At 51.0% G+C, this 21,375-nt stretch overlaps 1 long non-coding RNA gene across 1 annotated transcript; it reads left to right on the top strand.

The window, feature by feature from the left end:
• The first annotated feature begins 2,216 nt into the window (after positions 1–2,216).
• LOC131489816 (uncharacterized) lies at positions 2,217–4,115 on the top strand. Its single transcript, XR_009250763.1, has 2 exons — positions 2,217–2,424; positions 3,727–4,115. It is a non-coding gene; the product is annotated as an uncharacterized LOC131489816 (long non-coding RNA).
• Positions 4,116–21,375: the final 17,260 nt, after the last annotated feature.

Here is a 21,375-nt window from a genome sequence, read left to right on the forward strand (position 1 = left end):
TCAAAAACCAGGAGAATACTTAGTGATTAGCTCCCAGGTCTTTACCCCATGTGCTAGCATCCTCACAAGTCAAGTCCATCTTTATCAAACCCCGCCCCCCCCCCCCCAAATTAACTGGCTACACTTTTCTTTATTCCTAAGAGCTTGCTTGGTGCCCGGTCTATGCCTGGCATTGTACCCAGGCTGCAGGTAAAGAAAAGGAAATCAAACTAAGGTAGAAAACAATACAATTAAATTGACGGTACTCTCCAAGCGTCCTCCACTTGAATGATGACGGAAGGCAGTCAGATAATCCTAAGAGGTGGTCCACCAAGGGGACAATGGTCAGGCTTTAGGATACAGAGAAATGGGTCTAGTTCTAGCTTTGTTGCTTCCGAGCTTATGTGAACTTGGCCGGGCGAGGCGACCTGTCGGTGCCTTAGTTTCTTATCAGCAAAATGAGATGCTAATCCCCGTCTTTACAGCTGGCGGTCTAGAACAGGTGAGTTAGTTAGCGTTGGCAAAAGTTCAAGTGCTTTGTTGGGCCCGTAGGAAGTGCCCAATAGATGGTGATGACGATTTAGCCAGGCAGCTAAGGAGGTAAAATGTCCACATATAAGAAATGAAATCCTAAAACGCTTGACCCCAATGTCAAGGTGGGGATAGGAGCCATATTACAGAGAATAGTTAACCGCCCGCTAAACTGTACGAATAATAACTAGTGTAAGAGACTGGGCTTGAGAGGGGAGATTTATGGGTGAAAAGGGGGCAAAATGGGGGGCATCCCTTGCAGAGACGATGGGGTAAATGGATTCATGGGGTGGGCAAGTTTGGAGTGTGTTTTTATCTTTTTAATTATTTATTTATTTAATTGTATTTATTTTTTGAGAAAGAAAGAGAGACACAGAGTGCAAACAGGAAAGAGGCAGAGAGAGAGGGGAGACACAGAATCCGAAGCAGGCTCCGGGCTCTGAGCCGTCGGCACAGAGCCTGACGCGGGGCTAGAACCCATGAGCTGTGAGATCATGACCTGAGCCGATGTCAGGTGCTTCCCCGACTGAGCCACCCAGGCGCCCCTTGAGTGTGTTTTTAAAATAATGAGTAGACATAAGCGGATCTTGAGAAACTTAACCGAAGACCATGGGGGAAGGAGAAGGGGAAAATAGTTATAAGGAGAGGGAGAGAGGCAAGTCATAAGAGACTCTTAAATACAGAGAACTAACTGAGGGTTGATGGGGGGACGCGGGGGAAGGGGAAAATGGGTGACGGGCATCGAGGAGGGCGCTTGTTGGGATGAGCGCTGGGTATTGTATGTAAGCAATGAATCATGGGAATCTACTCCCGAAGCCAAGAGCACACTGTATACTCTGTATGTTAGCTAACTTGACAATAAATTATATTAAAAAAATAAAAACTAAATAACATAAAATAAAAATGAAAAATAAAGTAAAATACTGAGTAGGGCACGTTGACCGGAAGCAGCTGGCTTACTTGAAAAATGCAAGCCGGGCTCATTCATTGGAAAAGGAGTTTGGGGCCTGAAGTGCTTTTAAACTACACTCACGAACCCTTTGACACTTCTATCAAGGGGTAGGTGTTCAGGCGCCTGGGTGGCTCGGTGCGTTAAGCGTCCGCGTCCGACTTTGGCTCAGGTCATGATCTCACGGTTCGTGAGTTCGAGCCCGGCACTGGGCTCTGTGCTGACCGTGCGAAGCCTGCTTGGATCCTCTGTCCCCCTCTCCCTGCCCCTCCCCTGCGCTCTCTCTCTCTCTCTCTCTCTCTCAAAAATAAAAACATTAAGAAAGAGAGAAGTAGGTTTTCTTTCCCCTGTGTTGAAAATGGGCGATCCTGGTGATCGGTCACAGAAATGATGCTGTGTGGGTTCTGAGGCTAGGTCGTAAAGAGAGATACAGCATCCGCCTGACCTTGTCCTTCGGGACATTCACCTTTGGAGCTCTGGATGTGTTCTGAAGCTGCCGTGTTGGAGGGAACACGTGGAGAGATCTCAAAGAACAGGGAGGGATGCTTTACATTTTCCCAGTCCCAAGGAGCTTTACATTTTCCCAGTCCCGGTGCCATACGTATAAGGGAAGAAGCCTTCAAGATGACTCCAGCCCCAGCCTCTTTCTGCCTCCAGTGACGTGGGACGGTCTATGCACAAACTGCCCTGCGGAGCCCAGGTGTCCCCTAGAGAGAGAGGAATAATACATGAGAGTTGTTTTGTTTCATTCCGTTGGAGGTGCTTTGCTGTACAGCAATGGATAACCAGAGCAGGACGGGGCTAGGAAAGTCTGCTGAAGAGGCGTGGATGTAAAAGCGCAGCCAGTGGGAGCCATGGAAGGTGTTTGAGCTATAACATGATCAAAGGAGTGCTTTAGGAAGATTAATCGGAAGGCCTCCGCCAGGTACCAGCGGAGTAAGGAGAAATGGACACCTGTTAAAGAGGTGAAGGTGGAATCCTTTGTCTGTTTTCTCCCGCTTGCATGGCCTATAATCTGTCCCCGGGAGATGGTGACTTGGCCCCGGGCAGCGGAGCCCCGCTTACTACAGAGAAGGGAGGGTTCGCCTTGCCCAAGAACAGACGTCGAGGAGAACATCGAGATGGCGGGGTTTGAGGAGACACTGCGGGAGGTCCCCAGGCCTATCTGTTCCTCTCTCCAGCCTCTCTGGCTCTGGGGGCGTGGGCGTTAGTGTCCCGAGTGAGCTTAGGGTCTGAAGGTAAGCCTGGGGGAAGTCATAAGTGTGTAATTTACCGCGTGAATCACCTAGTAGAGCATTAACATAAAATTTATAGCCCCGGGTGGCAATTAGTGTAATTAAACAGCCTGAGATGCTTTGGAGTTGGAGGCACCTCTGTTCACTTTTGAGACAGAGCAAATAAGCAACCTGGCAGATAAGCTGGGGGGGGGGTGGGGGGAGACCCGGAGGGGTCAAAGGCCTTGGCAGGTAATTCACCGGTAATTTGCAGAACAGTCACAGGATGTCTGTGGGCCCTTTTCAGAAATGTAGATTTCCTGCTGGGGGCAGGGTGAGCTCTGAGGTCTTGGACTGTCCTGTCAAAAGCTTCAGCGATTGGTAGAAATCAATCCCAGGCATTGGCTAGCCCAGTGTGCAATACCTTTTTTTGCAGTGCTCACCTGGGGACAGGTCTTCCAAATGCAGATGCAGAGGCCCTGCCCCAGATCTGCCGCATAAGAGCAGCTGAGAGGTGGGCCTGGGGGCTGGGTTTTAGTGGGCACTCAAGTTGTACTTAGCCCCTGTGAAGTATGAGAGATCCTCCTTTTCCTGGAGGAAAGTTCAACTTGGTTTTCTTCTTTTTTTTTTCTTTTTTTTTTAAATGTTTATTTTTGACAGAGAGAGAGAGGGAGGGAGACAGAGCATGAGCAGGGGAGGGGCAGAGAGAGAGGGAGACACAGAATCCGAAGCAGGCTCCGGGCTCTGAGCCGTCAGCCCAGAGCCCGACGCGGGGCTCGAACTCACGGACCGCGAGATCGTGACCTGAGCCGAAGTCGGCCGCTCAACCGACTGAGCCACCCAGGCGCCCCTGGTCTTGGTTTTCTGTCCGACTTTGCACATGAAGACTTGTTGCGTTTTTTTAATTTTTTTTTTTAAGTAATTACAATAGTAACACATGTTTACTGTAACCATTTAGGAAAATCTGGTCTGCTTTTAATAAGCAATTAAAAAGGGAAGATTCACAGAATGATTCGTGTGCCAGTGCTCACCAAGGCGGTTTCTCGTTCCCAGTGCGCATCTCTGGATAGAACAGCTACGTTCGCTAAACGGAGAGAGAGGGAAAAACACCCCCAGCGTTGCCGAAGCAGCCTTGCACAGGGCGGCTACCATTCGTGAGAATTCAGCCTGAAGCCTTTTCAAAGCTCCCAGGACGTGCGGGGCTGGGGCAGCCAGGGTGAACGGGTGGAAAGAGCCTGCTCAGAATGTTTTGCGTTACAGCCAGAAGCTCAGCACATCCAGCCAACTCAACAACGATTTAGGCAATTGCCTGGACGCCGGTGAGGCAGCAGCTCACAGCCCTTGTGATTCCGGTCCCTTCCGGAGTCCGGTGGGGGCCGGATGACAGTGGGCCCGCGGAAGGATGCAAAACCAAATGCATTCGCCTTTCCGGGAAAATCTTACCCTTAAGACGGGTCTTGTTTTTGGGGCGCCTGGGGGGCTCCGTCGGTTAAATGTCCCAACTCTTGATGCTGGCTCAGGTCATGATCTCGCAGTGCGTGAAATCGAGTCCCGCAGTGGGCCCTGCGCTGAGTGTGGGTTCTCTCTCTCTCTCTCTCTCCCTCCCTCTGCCCTGCTCGCACTCTCTCCCAAAAAAAAAAAAAAAAAGGTCTTCTTTTGACCTTGGACAGAAGACAACTCCGGAAATGCTAATACACATATCTGAGGCTCTCACATGCTTGGTACAGCAGAGATCTACAAACTGTGGCCGAGGGGCTCAACTGGGACGACCACCTATTTGAACTGGCACGCGGCCGTGCTCGCTCCTTCCTTTCTTTACCTGTTGCCTCTGGTTGCTTTTGTGCTCTGGCAGGTAGTGGAGTTGTGGCAACAGAATCGGAAATACTCAGTCTCTGGTCCTTTGCAGACAGCCTGTCAACTCTGTGGTAGAGAGAGCCGCAAGGGGGCCCGGATAGGGAGGTCTCCTGGGTATCCGCGTGGCTGGGGGACAGCCGCAAACCTTAGTTCCTGCCGGCCCTCTGGGATTCAGGGAGAGGAGAGACCTCCGTCTGCCCGGGCACTCTGGGGTCTTGCTTCCGGGGTGGCGTTTCCCGGGCTTGTCGAGGTCCGATGACGGCTCCATCAAAGGTCACACCCCTTCTCTGCCCTGTGCCCTTCCGTTCAGGCCCCCAGGTGATGTCTGGGAATTCTGCCTTCATCCACCAACAAGCCCTGGATGCGGATTTAAACCCTGCTTGGCTCTTCAGCGGATCTGCAGATAACTCTCGAAGGACAGGGGCTTGTGGAGCCAGGGTCGGTAGAGATCAGACAGAAGTCGTTTGGGAGGCCGAAGGCAGGCCGTAAGCATGTTGACAAGACTCCCATGTCGGTGACTGGCCGGATTCTTTCTTCTCCCTTCTCACCAGGGTTCCTCCCGGTCAGGGGTTGTGATTACAGGTACTGGGGAGGCCAAAAGGCCCTGAATCCCCACATACACTGGGTGGATTCATGCTCCAAGGTGGCTTTGCTATTATCCTACAGTCATTCTCTGGCCAGACTAGAATCTCCAATCCTTGGTGCGCTGTGCCTTCTGGGAGGCTGATGACACTTTGTGAAGGCCGCCAGCTCCCGTGGGGACGAGTGAACGACCCCAGAGCTGAGCTTCCGACAGCTTCCCAAACTCACGACTCAAAGGGTTCTGACCGAGGACGTGGAGAGGGGAAGGGAGCCTGGCAGACCACGGGCACAGGTTTAAATCCCACCTCTGCCCTTGGAATCCAGCTACCCTGGGGCCAGGAGAACGTCATTCCTCTTCAGACCTCAGTTTTCTCATCTGTAAAACAACCTAATAGAACGCTTGAGGGGACTGCGTTAAATGCCATCGGCTGCCAGTCCCATTGTCGGTACCCAGTAAAGGTGTCCTTCTTTTTGTGCACTCCTCCTCTGTTCTGAAACCTTACATGGCTCCCTGCTGCCCACCCGATCAAAGCTGGGGGAGAGACGCAGCCAGTGAAGAATGGGCAGGGGAGACAGTGGGTGCTCAGACCTGTGAATATTCACGGGTGTGGGGTGTTTGAGAATCAGCTAGAAGGCATGTGGCCAGCAAGGGGAAGGGGTAGGAGTTCTGGCCGGGCCAAGTCAGCAGGGGTGTCCAAAGGAGTTTGGATCTGATGAAAAAAACAAAAAACTTGGGGCGCCGGGGTGGCTCAGTCGGTTGAGTGTCCCACTTCGGCTCAGGTCACGATCTCGCGGTTCGTGAGTTCGAGCCCCGCGTCGGGCCTGCTGGTTCCAGCGCAAAGCTCACTTTAGATTCACTGCCCCCCCCCCCCCGCCTCTCCCCTGCTCACGCTCTCTCTCAAAAATGAATGAACGTTTATTTAAAAGAAAAGAAAAAGGAAAAGAAAAACCAAATGCGGAGGCTTTCAGCAGGGGAGTGATTCGATCTTGCACCAGGTTAAGATGATGCCTCTGGCTGTTGCAAGGGGAATCCTGGCACATGCTTCCGGAAAGCACCTGGTGAGTGCCTTTGTCCATGCGACCTTCCTCCGTGCCTGAGTTTTCAGAGAGTTGAGGTCTGAAAGGGCTGGGAAGCGAGAGAGAAAAGCCTGTTCATATTGAGAGCCCCCAAGGCCAAGTGGAGAGGCCTGGATCCCTGCCTGGGCTGCATGAAAGCCCTGTTATTTTCCAGAAAAGAAAGGCGGCAGGCACAGGTGCCCTGGTCTTGCCTTCGTCCCTCTGGCTGCTTCCTGCCGTCAGGGCTGCTTCACCCCAAGGAAGTGAAGCCCGCGGTGTAGGCGGCGGCTAGAAAGGTACTGCGCCCTCTGCTTGCTCTGGAGGTGGCCAGACTTCACCTTGAACTGTGGCCCTGCCGCTTCCCAGCTGGGAAGCTTCTCCGAGCCACCGAGTCTTGATTTTCTCATCCGCAGAATGGGAATAACAACAGTGCTGACATTACAGCACGGGTCTGAGCCCTGAGAGAGGGACGGCATATACCACAGTCCCTCGATAACGGGCACACGCTGCTATCGTTAGCTGCGAGATGAGTGGCTCCTATTTTTAAAATTTTTTTTGAGGAATTTGAAAAATAAAGTAGAAAGAGGATGATACTTCTGGGTAATTCCAACACCTAGAATTCAATGAAGTTGTTTTTTTTTTTTAATTTTTTTAAATTTTTTAAAAAATTAAATTAAAAAAATTAATTTTTTCAATTTTTAAATTTTTTAAAATTTAAAGAAAAATTATTTTATTTTTTGAGAGAGAGAGAGAGAGAGCACGAGTGGGGTAGGAGCAGAGAGAGAGAGGGAAAGAGAATCCCAAGCAGGCTCTGCGCTGTCAGCACAGAGTGGGGCGTGAGGCTCAAACTTCACGAACCGCGAGATCACGACCTGAGCCGGGATTGAGAGTCGGATGGTTCACTGACGGAGCCACCCAGACGCCCCCACCCCCCCCGCCAAAGAAGTTTTAATATCTCTAAATCTAAGTTTAAAATCTATACATCTAAATCTCTATGCATTTAGGATATTTATATCCCAAATAATTGTGGGTAAACTCTCAGGACCTTTGAAAATCCGGGCAGTGACAGAACCTCAGACTTGACACGCCGGTACGACTGAACTTGAATTCCTGGATCCCCAGCCTCCTTGCCGTGTGACTTTGGGCCTTTCACAGCACTCCGAGTCTGTCTCTTCCTCTTGAAGACGACACTACTTTTTTTCTGCACAGTGACAATGGCTATCAAGAAGGAACGTCACTGAAAATGAGCTTTAAGTAGTCCTAGCGTTCAGTGCACCTTGTTCTAATTCTTTGAGAAGCGGTCATTCACGCGTCGCAGGTGAGATGGCCGGGGGACACGCTGTGTGTTTTAAACACGAGGTCCCCGCAGGCTGAGGGTCCGGCGTGAGCCCCACCTGACAACCCTGGGGGTTTCAGGCACATGCTCCCTTCCCAGTGGTCTCTCTTTGACACCTAATCCTCCTTAAGAACCGGGCTATCTTTCCAGAAAGGGAAAGGCCCTTTGTTGTGAGTCACCGAGCTGCCCTGGGATGTCGGCATTGTCCCCCCGGAGCCAGCGGACCTGGGAGAGGAACCCCTCCCGAACACGCTGCCCGAGAGGATGTATCAGCCTGGGTGCCCAGGCCTGCCCCGGCGGAGGTGGGAGGGGGAGGATGTGGGGGGCAGGGGGGGGGCTCCTCTCTGCAGTCCTGTCGCCAAGCACTGTCCCCTGGGGCCATTGGCAGGCCAGCTCATTTTGGGGGAAGACCTTCCTTCCGGTCTCCCCGTGCCATGTTCACACCTCTTACCCCAACAACCAAGGGAGGTTTTGAAAATGAGGTTGTGTTGCTCAGTTTTCAACCTTCCAGTGGCTTCAGTGGATCCTGGAATAAAACTCAGGCGCCCCGCATGGCGCTCACAGCACCAGGGCCCGGGGTGAGGGACTCCGGAAGCTTCGACCGCCTCGCCTTCCGCATATTCTTTGGACCTTTGTCTGGTTCTCAAGGGGTGGAGGGAGGAAATTGAAGGGACGGTGATTTTGTCCCCCAGAGGACAATTTGGCGATATCCAATCGTCACAATTTTCGGGGGGGGGGTGCTACTTACTGAGGTCTCGTGAATAAAGTCCAGGGCGGCCTCTGTGACAGTCAACGGGTCCAAAGTGTCAATAATGTCAAGGTTGAGAAACGGGTGTAGGCTTTCACCTCCTCCAGAAGCCTCTCCCGAATCCCTGGGCCTGAGCAGACATGCCCCTTGGGGGGCACGACATCCTGATCTTGTCCGTCGAAGCCTCCATCACCCCGTGTGGTCTCTGGACTCCAGGTGAAGAACCCGCGTGTCAACCTACATCTTTGTCTTTCTTCCCCTCTAGCTCGCGAGTCTCCAGAGGTCAGGGACCGTGTCTTGTCCACAGCTGTGCCTCCAAGGTCTAGAGTGGAGCCTGACACGCTGTGGGCACCCAGTAATTACCTGTTGAATGTATGAATGAAAGAATGAATGAGTGAACGGGCAGTGAACTCAAGAAAACTGGTCTGTCGCCTCCGTTGCCCTCATCAGGCTGTCACTGGGAGTGCCATTAGCCTTGCTCTTGGTTCCGGTCCCTGGGTTCAAGTTGGCTTAGGAAGTTGTCCCTGTAGCTTGGTCTTTGTGAAAGGACACGGGCTCGGGCTCGTGTGGACAGAAGTGTGCCGAGATCCCTGTGGAAGAAAGGACGCACCCTCTTGACCTAAGGTATTATTATTCTCATGTATCACCCTGATAATATCTGCTGTCCCAGCCAAGCCAGGGAGAAGCCCTGGGTCAAGCCTTTGTGCTGTGAATAGTAGAGCTAAACAGTCTCCTGGATCTTGATCTCTTATCTATGACTTTATTTTGGAAAACTGCGCTGGCTCCTAGCTCCACCCTTTCCCCCCCCAGTCCATGCTAATGCCTTCAACAAAGATCCCGGGAAGGGGAAATAGGATTGAGTTATTCCTCCCCGCCCCCCCCCCCCCGCCACCCCACCCCAAATATCCCCACCCCGGAGTGGGTGGAGGGACTAGAGGGTCCCACCCCCCATTCAATCTCACTATCAGCTCCCCACACGCCCTTGAGAATCACCAAGTAGGGTTTAAAACAATGAGAGTTTGAAGAGGAAAAAAACAACAACAACAATAGATTGGGGCTGTTCCCCGACGCGTTGATACTGGGGACTGGGGACGTCTTTGTGATGTGGGGCTATTCAGTGCCCTGTAGGGTGGAGAGCAGGACCCCTTCACTTCACAGCAGCAAACACTAGCATTTAGAGCTGGACTGGGGAAGGGCGTTGCTCAGGGTTTTTATCTGTGTCAATTTGGGGAGGGTGAGACCTTGGGCTAGTAACGTGGGTCCTGAAGCCTCCCCACGAGTGCTTCATAAGCCAGCTGAGTGGCCTTGGGCAAGTCGACAGACCCCTCTGAGTGGTAGGGTCCTGATGGATAAATGACTTCTCTGTTGACTGACCCACTCACTTGCATGGGTCCACCATCTAAAACCTGTCCTTGCGTATCTATTAGGTAAACGGGCCAGCCGATGGTTGAATTCTCGGGACCACTTTATAAAGTTATGTCCCTGACCTCATCTATTCCCCACTCCTTATGCATACACCCCCCCCACTCCTGGCTTTCCTACTGTTCCTCTAATACACTGGACCCACTCCCACCTCAGGGCCTTTGCACGTGCTATCCCCTTTGCCTGAAACACTTTTCACCAGGTATCTTCACGGTCTGCTCTCTCGCCTCTCACCTTGGATCTTCTCCCAAACATTATCTTAGGCCTTTATGGATCATTCTGTCAACCTTCCCCCCCCCCAACACACAATTCCCCCTCCCTTCTTTGGTTTTTCTGAACTTAACTCGCTATGCGATTTTCTTCCCTATTGTGCTTGTGATTGATCATCCTGTGAGGGTAGGATCTGTGTCTGTGTTTATTCACTGATCTGTCTCCAGTGCCTAGCTCAAAGTTAGTGCTCAAAAACAAATATATAAGTGCCAGGATGAATGAATAAAAACAATCGTTACAATCCTTTGTTTTCCAGAAACTGAGGCTCAGAGGGGTTAAAGGACGGGTTACACCCAGTAAAAGGCAGAGCCAAGGTCGAGCCCTGTGCTGCCCGCCCCATGAGCTACATGGCCCTTTTGAGGTAACGACCCCTCTACCTGGCCACGAAGAAAGGCGGGGTTGCCACACATAATTACACATGGAATGAACTAATCATGAGTTTATAAGAGCTGCTTATAAGAGTTCAGGTGTGTGTGCCCCCAGAGATTTCACCAGGGAGCTGATTCAAATATTTAGGGTCTGTCTGAAGATCTCTTTGTCTTTTTTAACAATTAAAGGAAGGGGCACGGGGTGGCTCAGTCGGTTAAGCGTCCGACCTCGGCTCAGGTCAAGATCTCACGGTTCCCGAGTTCGAGCCCCGCATCGGGCTCTGTGCCGACAGCTCGGAGCCTGGATCCTGCTTCGGATTCTGTGTCTCCCTCTCTCTCTGTCCCTCCCCCACTCGCACTCTGTCTTCCAAAAATAAGTAAACGTTAAAGATTTAAAAAAATAATAAAAAAAAAACCCTTCTCCACCGTGGGATGTCTGTGTCTAGGGTCATTTCGGATTCAGGTTTCAACAGAAGTCCGAGCGAATGAAGGGAAAAGCATCACCGCCCACGAATGTTCATCCTCGTTGTTTCAAACCCAGCCGGCCACGGCATTCTGCTTTTTAAATAGACTTTCAGAAAAAAACCAACGATATCCGCCGGCCCCCCGCGCCCTTGCTAACTCCTCCAAAACAAAACTGCCATAAATAGGACTTGGGAAGTAATCGCTCCTTTGCGCGGCCTCAAATATGTACGGAGTACATTTCAACAACAGCACTGACGCAATGGCCGGTTCCTGGGGGGAGTGTGTGTGCGTGTGTGTGTGTGTGTGTGCGTGTGCGTGTGTGCACTGGAGGAGCTGGGGGCGGTGGCTGGAGGTCTTGCACTGGACAGACGAGGGCCACCTGCTTCGTTTCTTGAAAGCTTGCATGCCCGGGGGCGCCTGGGTGGTGCAGTCGGTTAAGCGTCCGACTTCAGCCAGGTCACGATCTCACGGTCCGTGAGTTCGAGCCCCGCGTCAGGCTCTGGGCTGATGGCTCAGAGCCTGGAGCCTGTTTCCGATTCTGTGTCTCCCTCTCTCTCTGTCCCTCCCCCGTTCATGCTCTGTCTCTCTCTGTCCCAAAAATAAATAAACGTTGAAAAAAAAAAATTAAAAAAAAAAAAAAAAAAGAAAGCTTGCATGCCCGTGGGGGTGACACTTTGGATTCTGGCGTATGAGGCAGGAGGCTCCAAGGCCCCGACACCCATCGTAGCATCGCAATAGCTGATGAGCTGACTCCACCTGCCCGCTGAGGGCGCCACTCGCACTGGGCCTGGTGGTCCTTGGAAGACACCCGCGTGGCATGCTCTGGGGCTTGGGGGGTGCCCTTAGCCTGGCCCCTTGCAGTCATGACAGTGAACCTTCACAGTGAACTCCCCTTTGCCGGGTCTTGTTGCTGGTACTTTGTTACACATTTCGCCTGATGTTCAGCTTGTGTTTCTTTTTTTTAAATAGATTAAAAAAAAATTTTTTTTTATGTTTATTTATTCTTTGAGAGAGACAGAGAGAGAGACAGGGTGAGAGTAGGGGAGGGGCAGACAGAGGGAGACACAGAATCGGAAGCGGGCTCCAGGCTCCGAGCTGTCAGCCCAGAGCCCGACGCGGGGCTCGAACTCACGGACCGCGAGATCATGACCTGAGCCGAAGTCGGACGCTCAACCGACTGAGCCACTCAGGTGTCCCATTTTTAAAAGATTTTTAAATTGTTATTTGTTTTTGAGAGAGAGAGAGAAAAAGAAGCGTGAGCAGGGGAGGGACAGAGAGAGAGGGAGACAGAGGATCCGAGGCGGGCTCTTTTACTAACAGCAGAGAGCCTGATGCGGGGCTCGAACTCACGAACTGTGAGATCACGACCTGAGCCGAAGTCGGACATTTAAGCGACTGAGCCACCCAGGTGTCCCTTATTTATTTACATAATTTTAAAAGTTTCTTTATTTTGAGGGGGAGGGCGGAAGGACCGAGAGAAAGGGAGATTGGGAATCCCAAGTAGGCTCCACCCTGTCGGTGCAGAGGCCGACGCGGGGCTCGAACCCATGAACCGCGAGATCACGACCCGAGCCGAAGTCGGATGCTTCACCAACCGAGTCACCCAGGCGCCCCTCAGCTTGTGTTTCTAAGGCCCTTCCCTCCCGGAAGAAAATAATGTCATCCCCTAATTTAAAATGTATTGAGTCCCTTCTTGGATGACTCTGATTTCTGGAAATCCTCCCCTCAGGGGCCTGAACTAACCATTTCCGTGGCCTGGGGAAGCCAGGCTCGGGAAAGTTAAGACACGGATAGGATTCCACAGCCAGGAAGCGGATGGAGCGAACCGCTACAGGTCTCGGTTCAACTTAGGAATTCGTTCTCGTGTTATGCGGCCGTTCTGTTCTTACGTCCTCCACCCACATCCGCCCCGCTGGCCGAGTTTGGTGTTCTCCCACTTCTCATTTGTAGTCTTGGTCAAATTATTCAATCTCTCCGCGCCTCAGTCTTCCCATCTTTGAGTTGGGCTTCAATTTCCACTGGACTTAAAACGGGGCTGATAACGTTACCCGCTTCGGAGAATTCTCGTAAAGACCAGATGGGCTCTGATGAACCTTAGAGCAATGCCTGGCGTGTGAGCAATGATTATTGTTACATTTATGGTGATTATTGGGATTGCTCCTTCTGAGAAGTTGTTTGTCCCCCGCGAACTTTTTCAGTGAGTCGGCACCGTCTCTTGGTCATTTCCGTCGACCCAACTTCACTTACTTCCTGCCCTCAAACCCCTAAATCCTGCCATCTTTTGACAGCTACCACCTCCATGAAGCCTGCCCTGGTTTCTCCAGGTCTCATGGACTTCTGTCCCGTCTGCAAGTTACTCTGGCCTATATCAGGCAGCCCCGCACAGAACCCAGCGCTGCCATGAACATGCCCAGTTGCCAGAGGGTCATCATGGCCTCCTCCATCAGGCAACGCGCCGCACGCTACGAGTATGCCCGAGTTCTGGAGAAATAGTCCTGTCCTGGATCAGGCAGCAATCTCTAGACTTCTTCATCCGTTGGCCCAGAGGGCTTAGGAAAGTGCTGAGGCCGCTGTGGGATCCTGGGAGGAATGCCAGGCTTGGGGAGGGAATCCTGGCTTGACCATCTACCCTCATTCAACCTCTCAGGCCTTGGGGTCCTTCTCAACATACAGGAGAGAAGTATCCCTGCCTTTCTAAGGTGGTTAGAAGCAGGGGGAGAATGAACATTTCAGTGCCCTCAACAGACGCTGCAGTGAAGTCTTCTTACATTGTTGATGATGGCAGCTCAGGAGGGGTCATTCTCGAGCTACATGCCAGACCCTGTGCCGGATATTTTAAATCTATTATTCTGTCATTTAAATAATCGTTCAAGTGACATCAAAAGCACGAGCCACAGAAAGAAAACTCGAGAAATCGGACTTCACCAAATTTGAAGACTTTTGCACTTCAAAAAATTTTTTTATGTTTTTATTTATTTTTGAGAGAGAGAGAGAGAGAGAGGGAGGTGCGAGTGGGGGAGGGGCAGAGAGAGAGGGAGACACAGAATCCGAAGCAGGCTCCGAGCTGTCAGCACAGAGCCCGACGCGGGACTCGAACTCACGAACTGTGAGATCGTGACCTGAGCCCAAGTTGGACGCTTAACCGACTGAGCCACCCGGGTGCCCCAAAGACTTTTGCACTTCAAAGGACACAATCAAGAAAGTGAAATGACAACCCACAGGCTAGGAGGAAATATTCGACATACTGAATTAAGACATAAGAAATATTGGGGCGCCTGGGTGGCGCAGTCGGTTAAGCGTCCGACTTCAGCCAGGTCACGATCTCGCGGTCCGTGAGTTCGAGCCCCGCGTCAGGCTCTGAGCTGATGGCTCAGAGCCTGGAGCCTGTTTCCGATTCTGTGTCTCCCTCTCTCTCTCTGCCCCTCCCCCGTTCATGCTCTGTCTCTCTCTGTCCCAAAAATAAATTAAAAACGTTGAAAAAAAAAATTTTAAAAAAGACATAAGAAATATTAACATAGAATAGAAATATGTAAATAATTGATAAATAAAATATTTGCGAATCATATATCCCATAAGGGACAAGTATCCAGAACATATAAAGAGCTCTTACAATTCAAGAAAAGACATGGGGCGCCTGGGTGGCTCAGTCATTGAGCGTCCGACTTCAGCTCAGGTCATGATCTCACGGTCCGTGAGTTTGAGCACCGCGTCGGGCTCTGGGCTGACGGCTCAGAGCCTGGAGCCTTCTTCTGCTTCTGTGTCTCCCTCTCTCTCTGACCCTCCCCCGCTCATGCTCTGTCTCTCTCTGTCTCAAAAATAAATAAAAACATTTAAAAAAATAAAAAAAAACAATTCAAGAAAAGACAATTAAAAGTGGGCAAAGGATCTGAATAGACATTCCTTCAAGGAAGTGATATGCAAAAGGCCAATGAACACAAGAAAGGGATGTGTAAGGTCCTTAATCGTCAGGGAAACAAATCAGAAGCATAAAGACATGCCATTTCACACCCATTAGAAGGACTGGGTCCAGCAAATCAGAAAATAACGAGTGTCGGGGCACCTGGGAAGCTCAGTCGGTCGAGTGTCTGACTCTTGATTTCGGCTCAGTTCGCGATCCCGGGGTTGCGGGATCAAGCCCCGTGTTGGGCTCTGTGCTGAGTATGGATCCTGCTTAAGATTCTCTCTCTCTCTCTCTCTCTCTCTCACTCTCTCTCTCTCTCTCTCTCTCCCTGCCTCTCTCTCTCCCTGCCCCTCTCCCTGCTCACTCTCTCTATAAAATTAGAAAAAAAAAAGAGAGAGAAGAAAATAACGAATGTTGGTGAGGTTGGGGAGAAATGGGAACCCTCGTACAGTGCTGGTGGGAATATAAAATGATGCAGCTTCTGGGACAGACAGGCACGTCCTCAGATGACCGAACACAGTTACCATATGAACCAGAACTTCCGCCTCTGGCCATTGGGAGGGAATGAGGTGAAATGAGAGAAGCCAAGAGGAGCGAACAGATAAGTGAAAACACAAGCCCACGCAGAAATTGTACAAATGTTTGTAGCGACTTGATTCATAACAGCCAAAAGGTTGGGGCGCCTGGGTGGCTCAGTCGGTGAAGCGTCCGACTTCGGCTCAGGTCACCATCTCGCGGTCTGCGGGTTCGAGCCCCGCGTCGGGCTCTGGGCTGATGGCTCAGAGCCTGGAGCCTGCTTCCGATTCTGTGTCTCCCTCTCTCTCTGCCCCTCCCCCGTTCATGCTCTGTCTCTCTCTGTCTCAAAAATAAATAAACGTTAAAAAAAAAATCAAAAGGTGCAAACGACCCACGTGGTCGTCAGCAGATGAACGGATAAACACAATGTGGTCTATCCCTATACTGGAATATTCTTCAGCTCTGAAAAGAAGTGAACCACTGATCTGTGCTAGAACATGGGTGAACCTTACGACTAGCATGCTAAGAGAGAGTGGCCCGCCAAAAAAGGCCACGTAGTATGTGATTCCATTGGCTTGTAATGTCCAGAAAAGGGAAATGTATACAGGCAGAAAGTATCTTAGTGGTTGCTGAAGGCGAGGGGAAGGGCTGGGGGTTTAAAGAGGTGACAGCTGATGGGTACAGAGTTCTTTTTTGAGGTGGCAAAAGTGTTCTAAAGTTGACTGTGGTAATGGTGACTCACGTCTGTCCATATACTAAAAGTCACAGAATTGTGCACCTTACGTGGATGAATTCTATGGTGTGTGAGTTCTATCTCAATAAAGCTCTTATAAAGATGGCCATTCGGTGCTTATGCTCTAAGAGACAAAATCAGAAGGGATATTGCTGTCAGCTACAAGAAAGAGTTTCTTGGTTCTTGGAGAAGATCCTGAATCATGGTTATATGTCCCCAAATATACCCCGGTTGTTGCTGTACCAAGTGACCACAAGCTTGGTGGCTGAACACAATGCACGCTAATTATTATTGCCCAGTTCTTCGGGTCTGAGGTTGGGATCAGTTTCACTGGGTAAAACCCAGGTGTCGGCAGGTGCGTATTTGTTTTGGAGGCTCCCGGGAAGACTCCATTTACTTGTCTCTTCCCAGCTTCTAGAATCCACCTTGGCTCAGGGCCCCCGTGAGCATCTTGGCATGACTTTGACCTCCGTTTCCATCTCCTTCGCTGACTCTGACCCTCTAAACTCCTCTTTAAGGTTCTGGTGATACACTGGGCCCACCTGGATAATCCAGGATGATCTCCGTCCTCTCAAGATGCTAAACTCTGCAAAGTCCCATTTGCCATGTCTGGTAACGTGTTTCTAGGTTCTGGGGACGTGGGCATCTTTAAGGGGGCGTTATTCCACCTCGCACAAGATGTTAGAGTTTCCATCCCTTTATTATTAATTTTCTTAATGTTTGTTTATTTTTGAGAGAGAGACAGAGTGTGAGCGGGGGGAGGGGCAGAGAGCGAGAGGGAGACACAGAATCCGAAGCAGGTTCCAGGCTCTGAGCTGTCAGCACAGAGCCCGACGTGAGGCTCAGACTCATGAACCGTGAGATCATGACCTGAGCCGCAGTCAGACGCTCAACCGACCGAGGAACCCAGGCGCCCCGTGCCATCCCTTTCAAAGGGAAGTGGTCCCTCACCTGTCCTCTGTGACAAGACAGGAGATTTTCAGAGGTCCCTTCTGGCCTGGTGCTTCTGATGAGTTCTTTTCGTTTCTGCCTTTCTTTGCATTTATTCCTACTTCTTCCGTGGGAACTGGTTGAAGGGTGGATGAAGGTCTTGGGCTCTCAGGTCAAGTATTTGCGTCTTAGCTGTGCTACCTACTCGTTGCAAGAACGTGGGAGAATTAAGGAACCTCTTTAAGCCCAAATTCCTCCCCCTCAACATGAGGATTATACCATCCAGCTCATAAAGTCAATGTGCAATATAAGCAACGACCCAGGAGCACAGGAGGTGGTTGTCATGGACGTATTTCCCCGGTCCTCACCTGTGTCTCTTTACTTTGCATCATGGGAGTTTGCACACCCCACTGAAATAGCCGTTCTCTTGTCTGTCACTGCCCGTGAGCCCCTTGAAGGAACGAACGACGGTCCTCCTTCTCTGAGGGTCTCGCAAAGAGCAGAGGGATGGATGAATGGATAGTGGATGCATGGCTGGGTGAAAGGTAGATGATGCGTTGCTGAGGGGGTAAGAGCATGAATGGGCACGTGGAGAGAGAGACGATGGATAGGAGGCCGTAAATATTGTCTGTAAGTGTGGATGCGTGTATATAGGTAGATATGTATTTATGTACGTGTGTACGCGTTCATAGATGAATGCATGAGTGCAAGGATGGATGGAGGGAAGGGTATATGTATGAATAGATGAATGGATATTTGGATGGATGCATCGATGGATAGATGGATTATATAAATGGTTATTATGTAAATGCACGGGTGAGGGGATGGGCATATGCATATGTGAATAGATCAGTGGCTGGATGGGAGTTTGGATGATTGGATGGATGGATACGTGTGTGTGTGTGTGTGTGTGTGTGTGTGTGTGTGTGTGTGAATGGGCGCATGTATGCATGTGTGGATCCAGGGGTAAACTGATGACTGGATTGATTAAGGGACACATGATGGAAACACGCGTACATCTATAAGCGGACGGGTGATTTGATAGTTTTAAGGATGAATGAGTGATCGTTTGAGCAGCTGCTCAAGTTCTGGCAAGTGCTCGAGTGTTCTGGCACTCAGCACATTATTCGCCTTCTAAATCTTTACCGCTGATGTCTTGTCTGAACCCAAGCATGGGAAAAGAACATACTAGAACAATCTACTCCGCGGCCCTTAAAAGGAGGCCCGGGGAAGTGTGGCACCATATTAAAATGATACGGATCAATCTCACCGCAGAAATGTTCACTAGAATCATCGCTAAATGCCTTCTCAATAGGGTATCCTCGGGGATGGCAAGGGATCCCAGACATGCGGAAATCAAACCCCAGAGGAGGGAAAGGACTTGCCCAAGGTCATGTGGCAGATGAGTGCCAGATCTGAAAGAAGAACTCAGATACCCAAGCCAGGGATTTTGCCACGAGTTGCCACCTGGCTTCATGTGTCCCGTCCTCCCTGGCCCCAGACGCCTCTCCTGGCCGACCTCACGTGCCGTCCCCCAAGTAAAGAGACCTTCTCTCTCTCTCACTCTCTCTGGCTCCGATACCCACAGGGCCTCGAGCCAACGTGAACTTGCTCATCTCCTGTGTGACAGTCCTTAACTTAGCTGCCAACACCTGGCCGGCTGAACAGTCGCGAGGATTCAGAGAGACGAGGAATTTGCCTTATGTGGCTAGATCCCGAAGATGCCCTCTGGGGTTTCAGCATTTAATGCTCTTGTCTCCTGATTTTCTAAAGGGAAATCTTTCTTCTCATTCTCTTTCATTAGTGGAATAAAAGGGAGGGAGACAGACACACACAGAGAGTTTGCCCTGGTTACTCAACCAAGGCATGCCACAAGGCTTGTGTTTGTTCAGCTCTGAGGTCGTGGGGGCCCTGGGAGCCTTCCTGTGATCTTCGGAGTGGTTGGCAGTGGTGAACTCAAGGCCCTTCCTGCTCGAAGGCTAGATCCTCCCTTCCTCCCCCCTGCTCCCTCCTGCCCGGGGAAGTCAGGTGGGTGGATATTGGGCAGACCCCTGTTGCAGTGGTTTTGCAGATCAGCCCCACCTATCTCTGGATTTCTGAACATTCCAGTTGGAGAGAATCTAGGTCCCTGCAGAGAGGAGCCCTCTCATCTGCGGGAGTCGCCTCATCTGGCCCCGGGACCCTGTGTGGGAACAACAGTATGAGTAATAATAGCCACTGCACAGTCAGCCCCTGTCACTTGCCCAAGGACACACAGCTGAAGGGTGACAGAGCTTTGTGCTGTCTCTGCTTGGCAGTGACTTTTGTCAGCTGTACTTTATGGAATTATCAAGTTGTAAATATTTGGGGGGCACCCGGGTGGCTCAGTCGGTTGAGCGTCCAGCTTCGGCTCAGGTCATGATCTCGCGGTTGGGGAGTTCAAACCCTGTGTCAGGCTGTGTGCTGACGGCTCAGAGCCTGGAGCCTGCTTAGGATTCTGTGCGTCCCTCTCTCTGCCGCTCCCTTGCTCACGCTCTCTCTCTCTCTCTCTCTCTCTCTCTCTCTGTCTCTTTCTGTCTCTCTCTCTCTCTCTCTCAAAAATAAATAAACATTAAAAAAAATAACTACTTGCTAAGCAGACTGGCAGGGGTATTTGAGAGCAGCACATACCCACTCACACACACTCAATACGATGCACACACAACATACATATTCAACACAGATACACATACAACACGCTCACACCCACAAACACACACATCCCTCTTCCGTGGGCAGTGCTCTGGGGTTTTGGGGTGTGTGTGTGTGTGTGTGTGTGTGTGTGTTTCCGTTTGCCCCTTGGACAGCTCTCAAAGGCGAGGCGGTCAGGGACATCTGTGTCCCGGAGCAAATTGTCTTTACTACGTTCTGAGTTCCAGTATCCTGCAAAGAAGTGTGGCTGGGACGAGCAGGGGGAAGTCATCGAGAAAGCTGACGAATGGCGAGGGCCGGGCACGGGCGCAGCACAGAGAAATGGGCTGGGTGCTTCTGCCTGGGAAAAGCTGGGGAAGTGGCATTTCAGTTTTGTGGCCAACCCAGGGCGGGCCCCGGGGGCTCCGTAAGCTTGTGTGCCAGGGCTGGGAGAAACGGGGCAGGCTATGTGGAGGGGGGGACAAGAAATGGCAGAGAGCCTCCAGGTGTCGTGGACCCCAACCACATATTTAGATCCCCGAAGCCAAGCGCTCATCTCAATGATCTTCCAGAACACGATTTCTTGATCCGAGAGAGACTTTCAGGAGGGGCAGGTACAGGACGTTACCTACCACGGGGAAGATAATACGGAACGACCCTTGTCTCGGAGATCTCGTTCTGGATGAGAAATGGAGCGTTGGCAGATGGGGGAAGCGTGGGGCGGGAGCGCCTTTTTCTGATTCACACGAAGGTGCTTCGCCCGTGGGCTCTGAGCCTGAAAGCTGGCAGCAGCTGGGCGGTTCAAGACAGGCGAAGCTCGATGCTGTAACAAATGATCCCCAGACTTCGGTGGCCCCACCCAGTGGACGTTTATCCCAGTCGCGCTAAAGGCCAATCAGACGTGCCTGGTAGGGGACGTGTTTCCATGTGGTCATTCAGAGACCCAAGTTCCCTCCATCTGGTGGCTTGGCCCTCCGCCAGGACTTTCATCCCATTGGCCTGTGGCATCCCATTGGCCACACCTCTGTCACGTGAGGACACCTAACCTCAAGGGCGTCTGGGAAATACCGTCTAGCCCTTTACTGGGGAGGAAAAAGAAGGGGGTTGGGTGGGCAGCTAGTCTGTCTCTGCATTCAATTGATTTATTCCATATTCACTCAACATCTCTTTATTCATTTCAGCATTTCAACATTTATTCATTCAGTACTTGTCGAGCACCCGTCCGGTGCTGAGCATTTTTGCGCCTCGACTTAATTCAAGAAAGTGATGGTTTCGCCCTTTTCATATGTGTTTGGAGATCATTTATGAGATATGTCTGAGAAATTCATCACACATACTGTATTTTCAGTTAAAAGGAGTGATGAGTCTACTCTTGCCTTGTGTTCAGAGATAACCTGTGAGATAATGTCTGAAAAAAAAATTGCACATACGATGGTGTATTTAAATTATCTTTTCAGAAATAATCACCCATCTTCAGGGGAGATGCTAGAGGGCGAGGGCCACGTCTTAGACATGATTCCCAGATACCTAACACTTGGCCAGGCACATGAATGTTTCGTGGGAAAGCACATAGAAAAGAAGTTTCTAGAAACAAGGACCATATCGGATGTGTAAGGGACTAACAACCAAGATCCTCACCTACATCGTTGTCTCATTAGCCGAGAACCGACGCCCGAGACTAAAAGGAAGGATGCCCTTGGCTTGCTTCCCATCTCCTGTCGCCATGGGGACATGCTGTCCGGCAGCCGCAGGACAGGAGAGGCTGGGGACCCTGGAAGGTCTTCAGGGCCTCCTATCAACGAGCCCTGGTCTCCCTTCTTTCATCCAAGGCACAGGTGGTATTTTCTGCTTAATAAGGTCTATATAAACTTG

This window comes from Neofelis nebulosa, chromosome 11 (assembly GCF_028018385.1).
Source record: "Neofelis nebulosa isolate mNeoNeb1 chromosome 11, mNeoNeb1.pri, whole genome shotgun sequence".
Classification (NCBI taxonomy): Eukaryota; Metazoa; Chordata; class Mammalia; order Carnivora; family Felidae; genus Neofelis; species Neofelis nebulosa.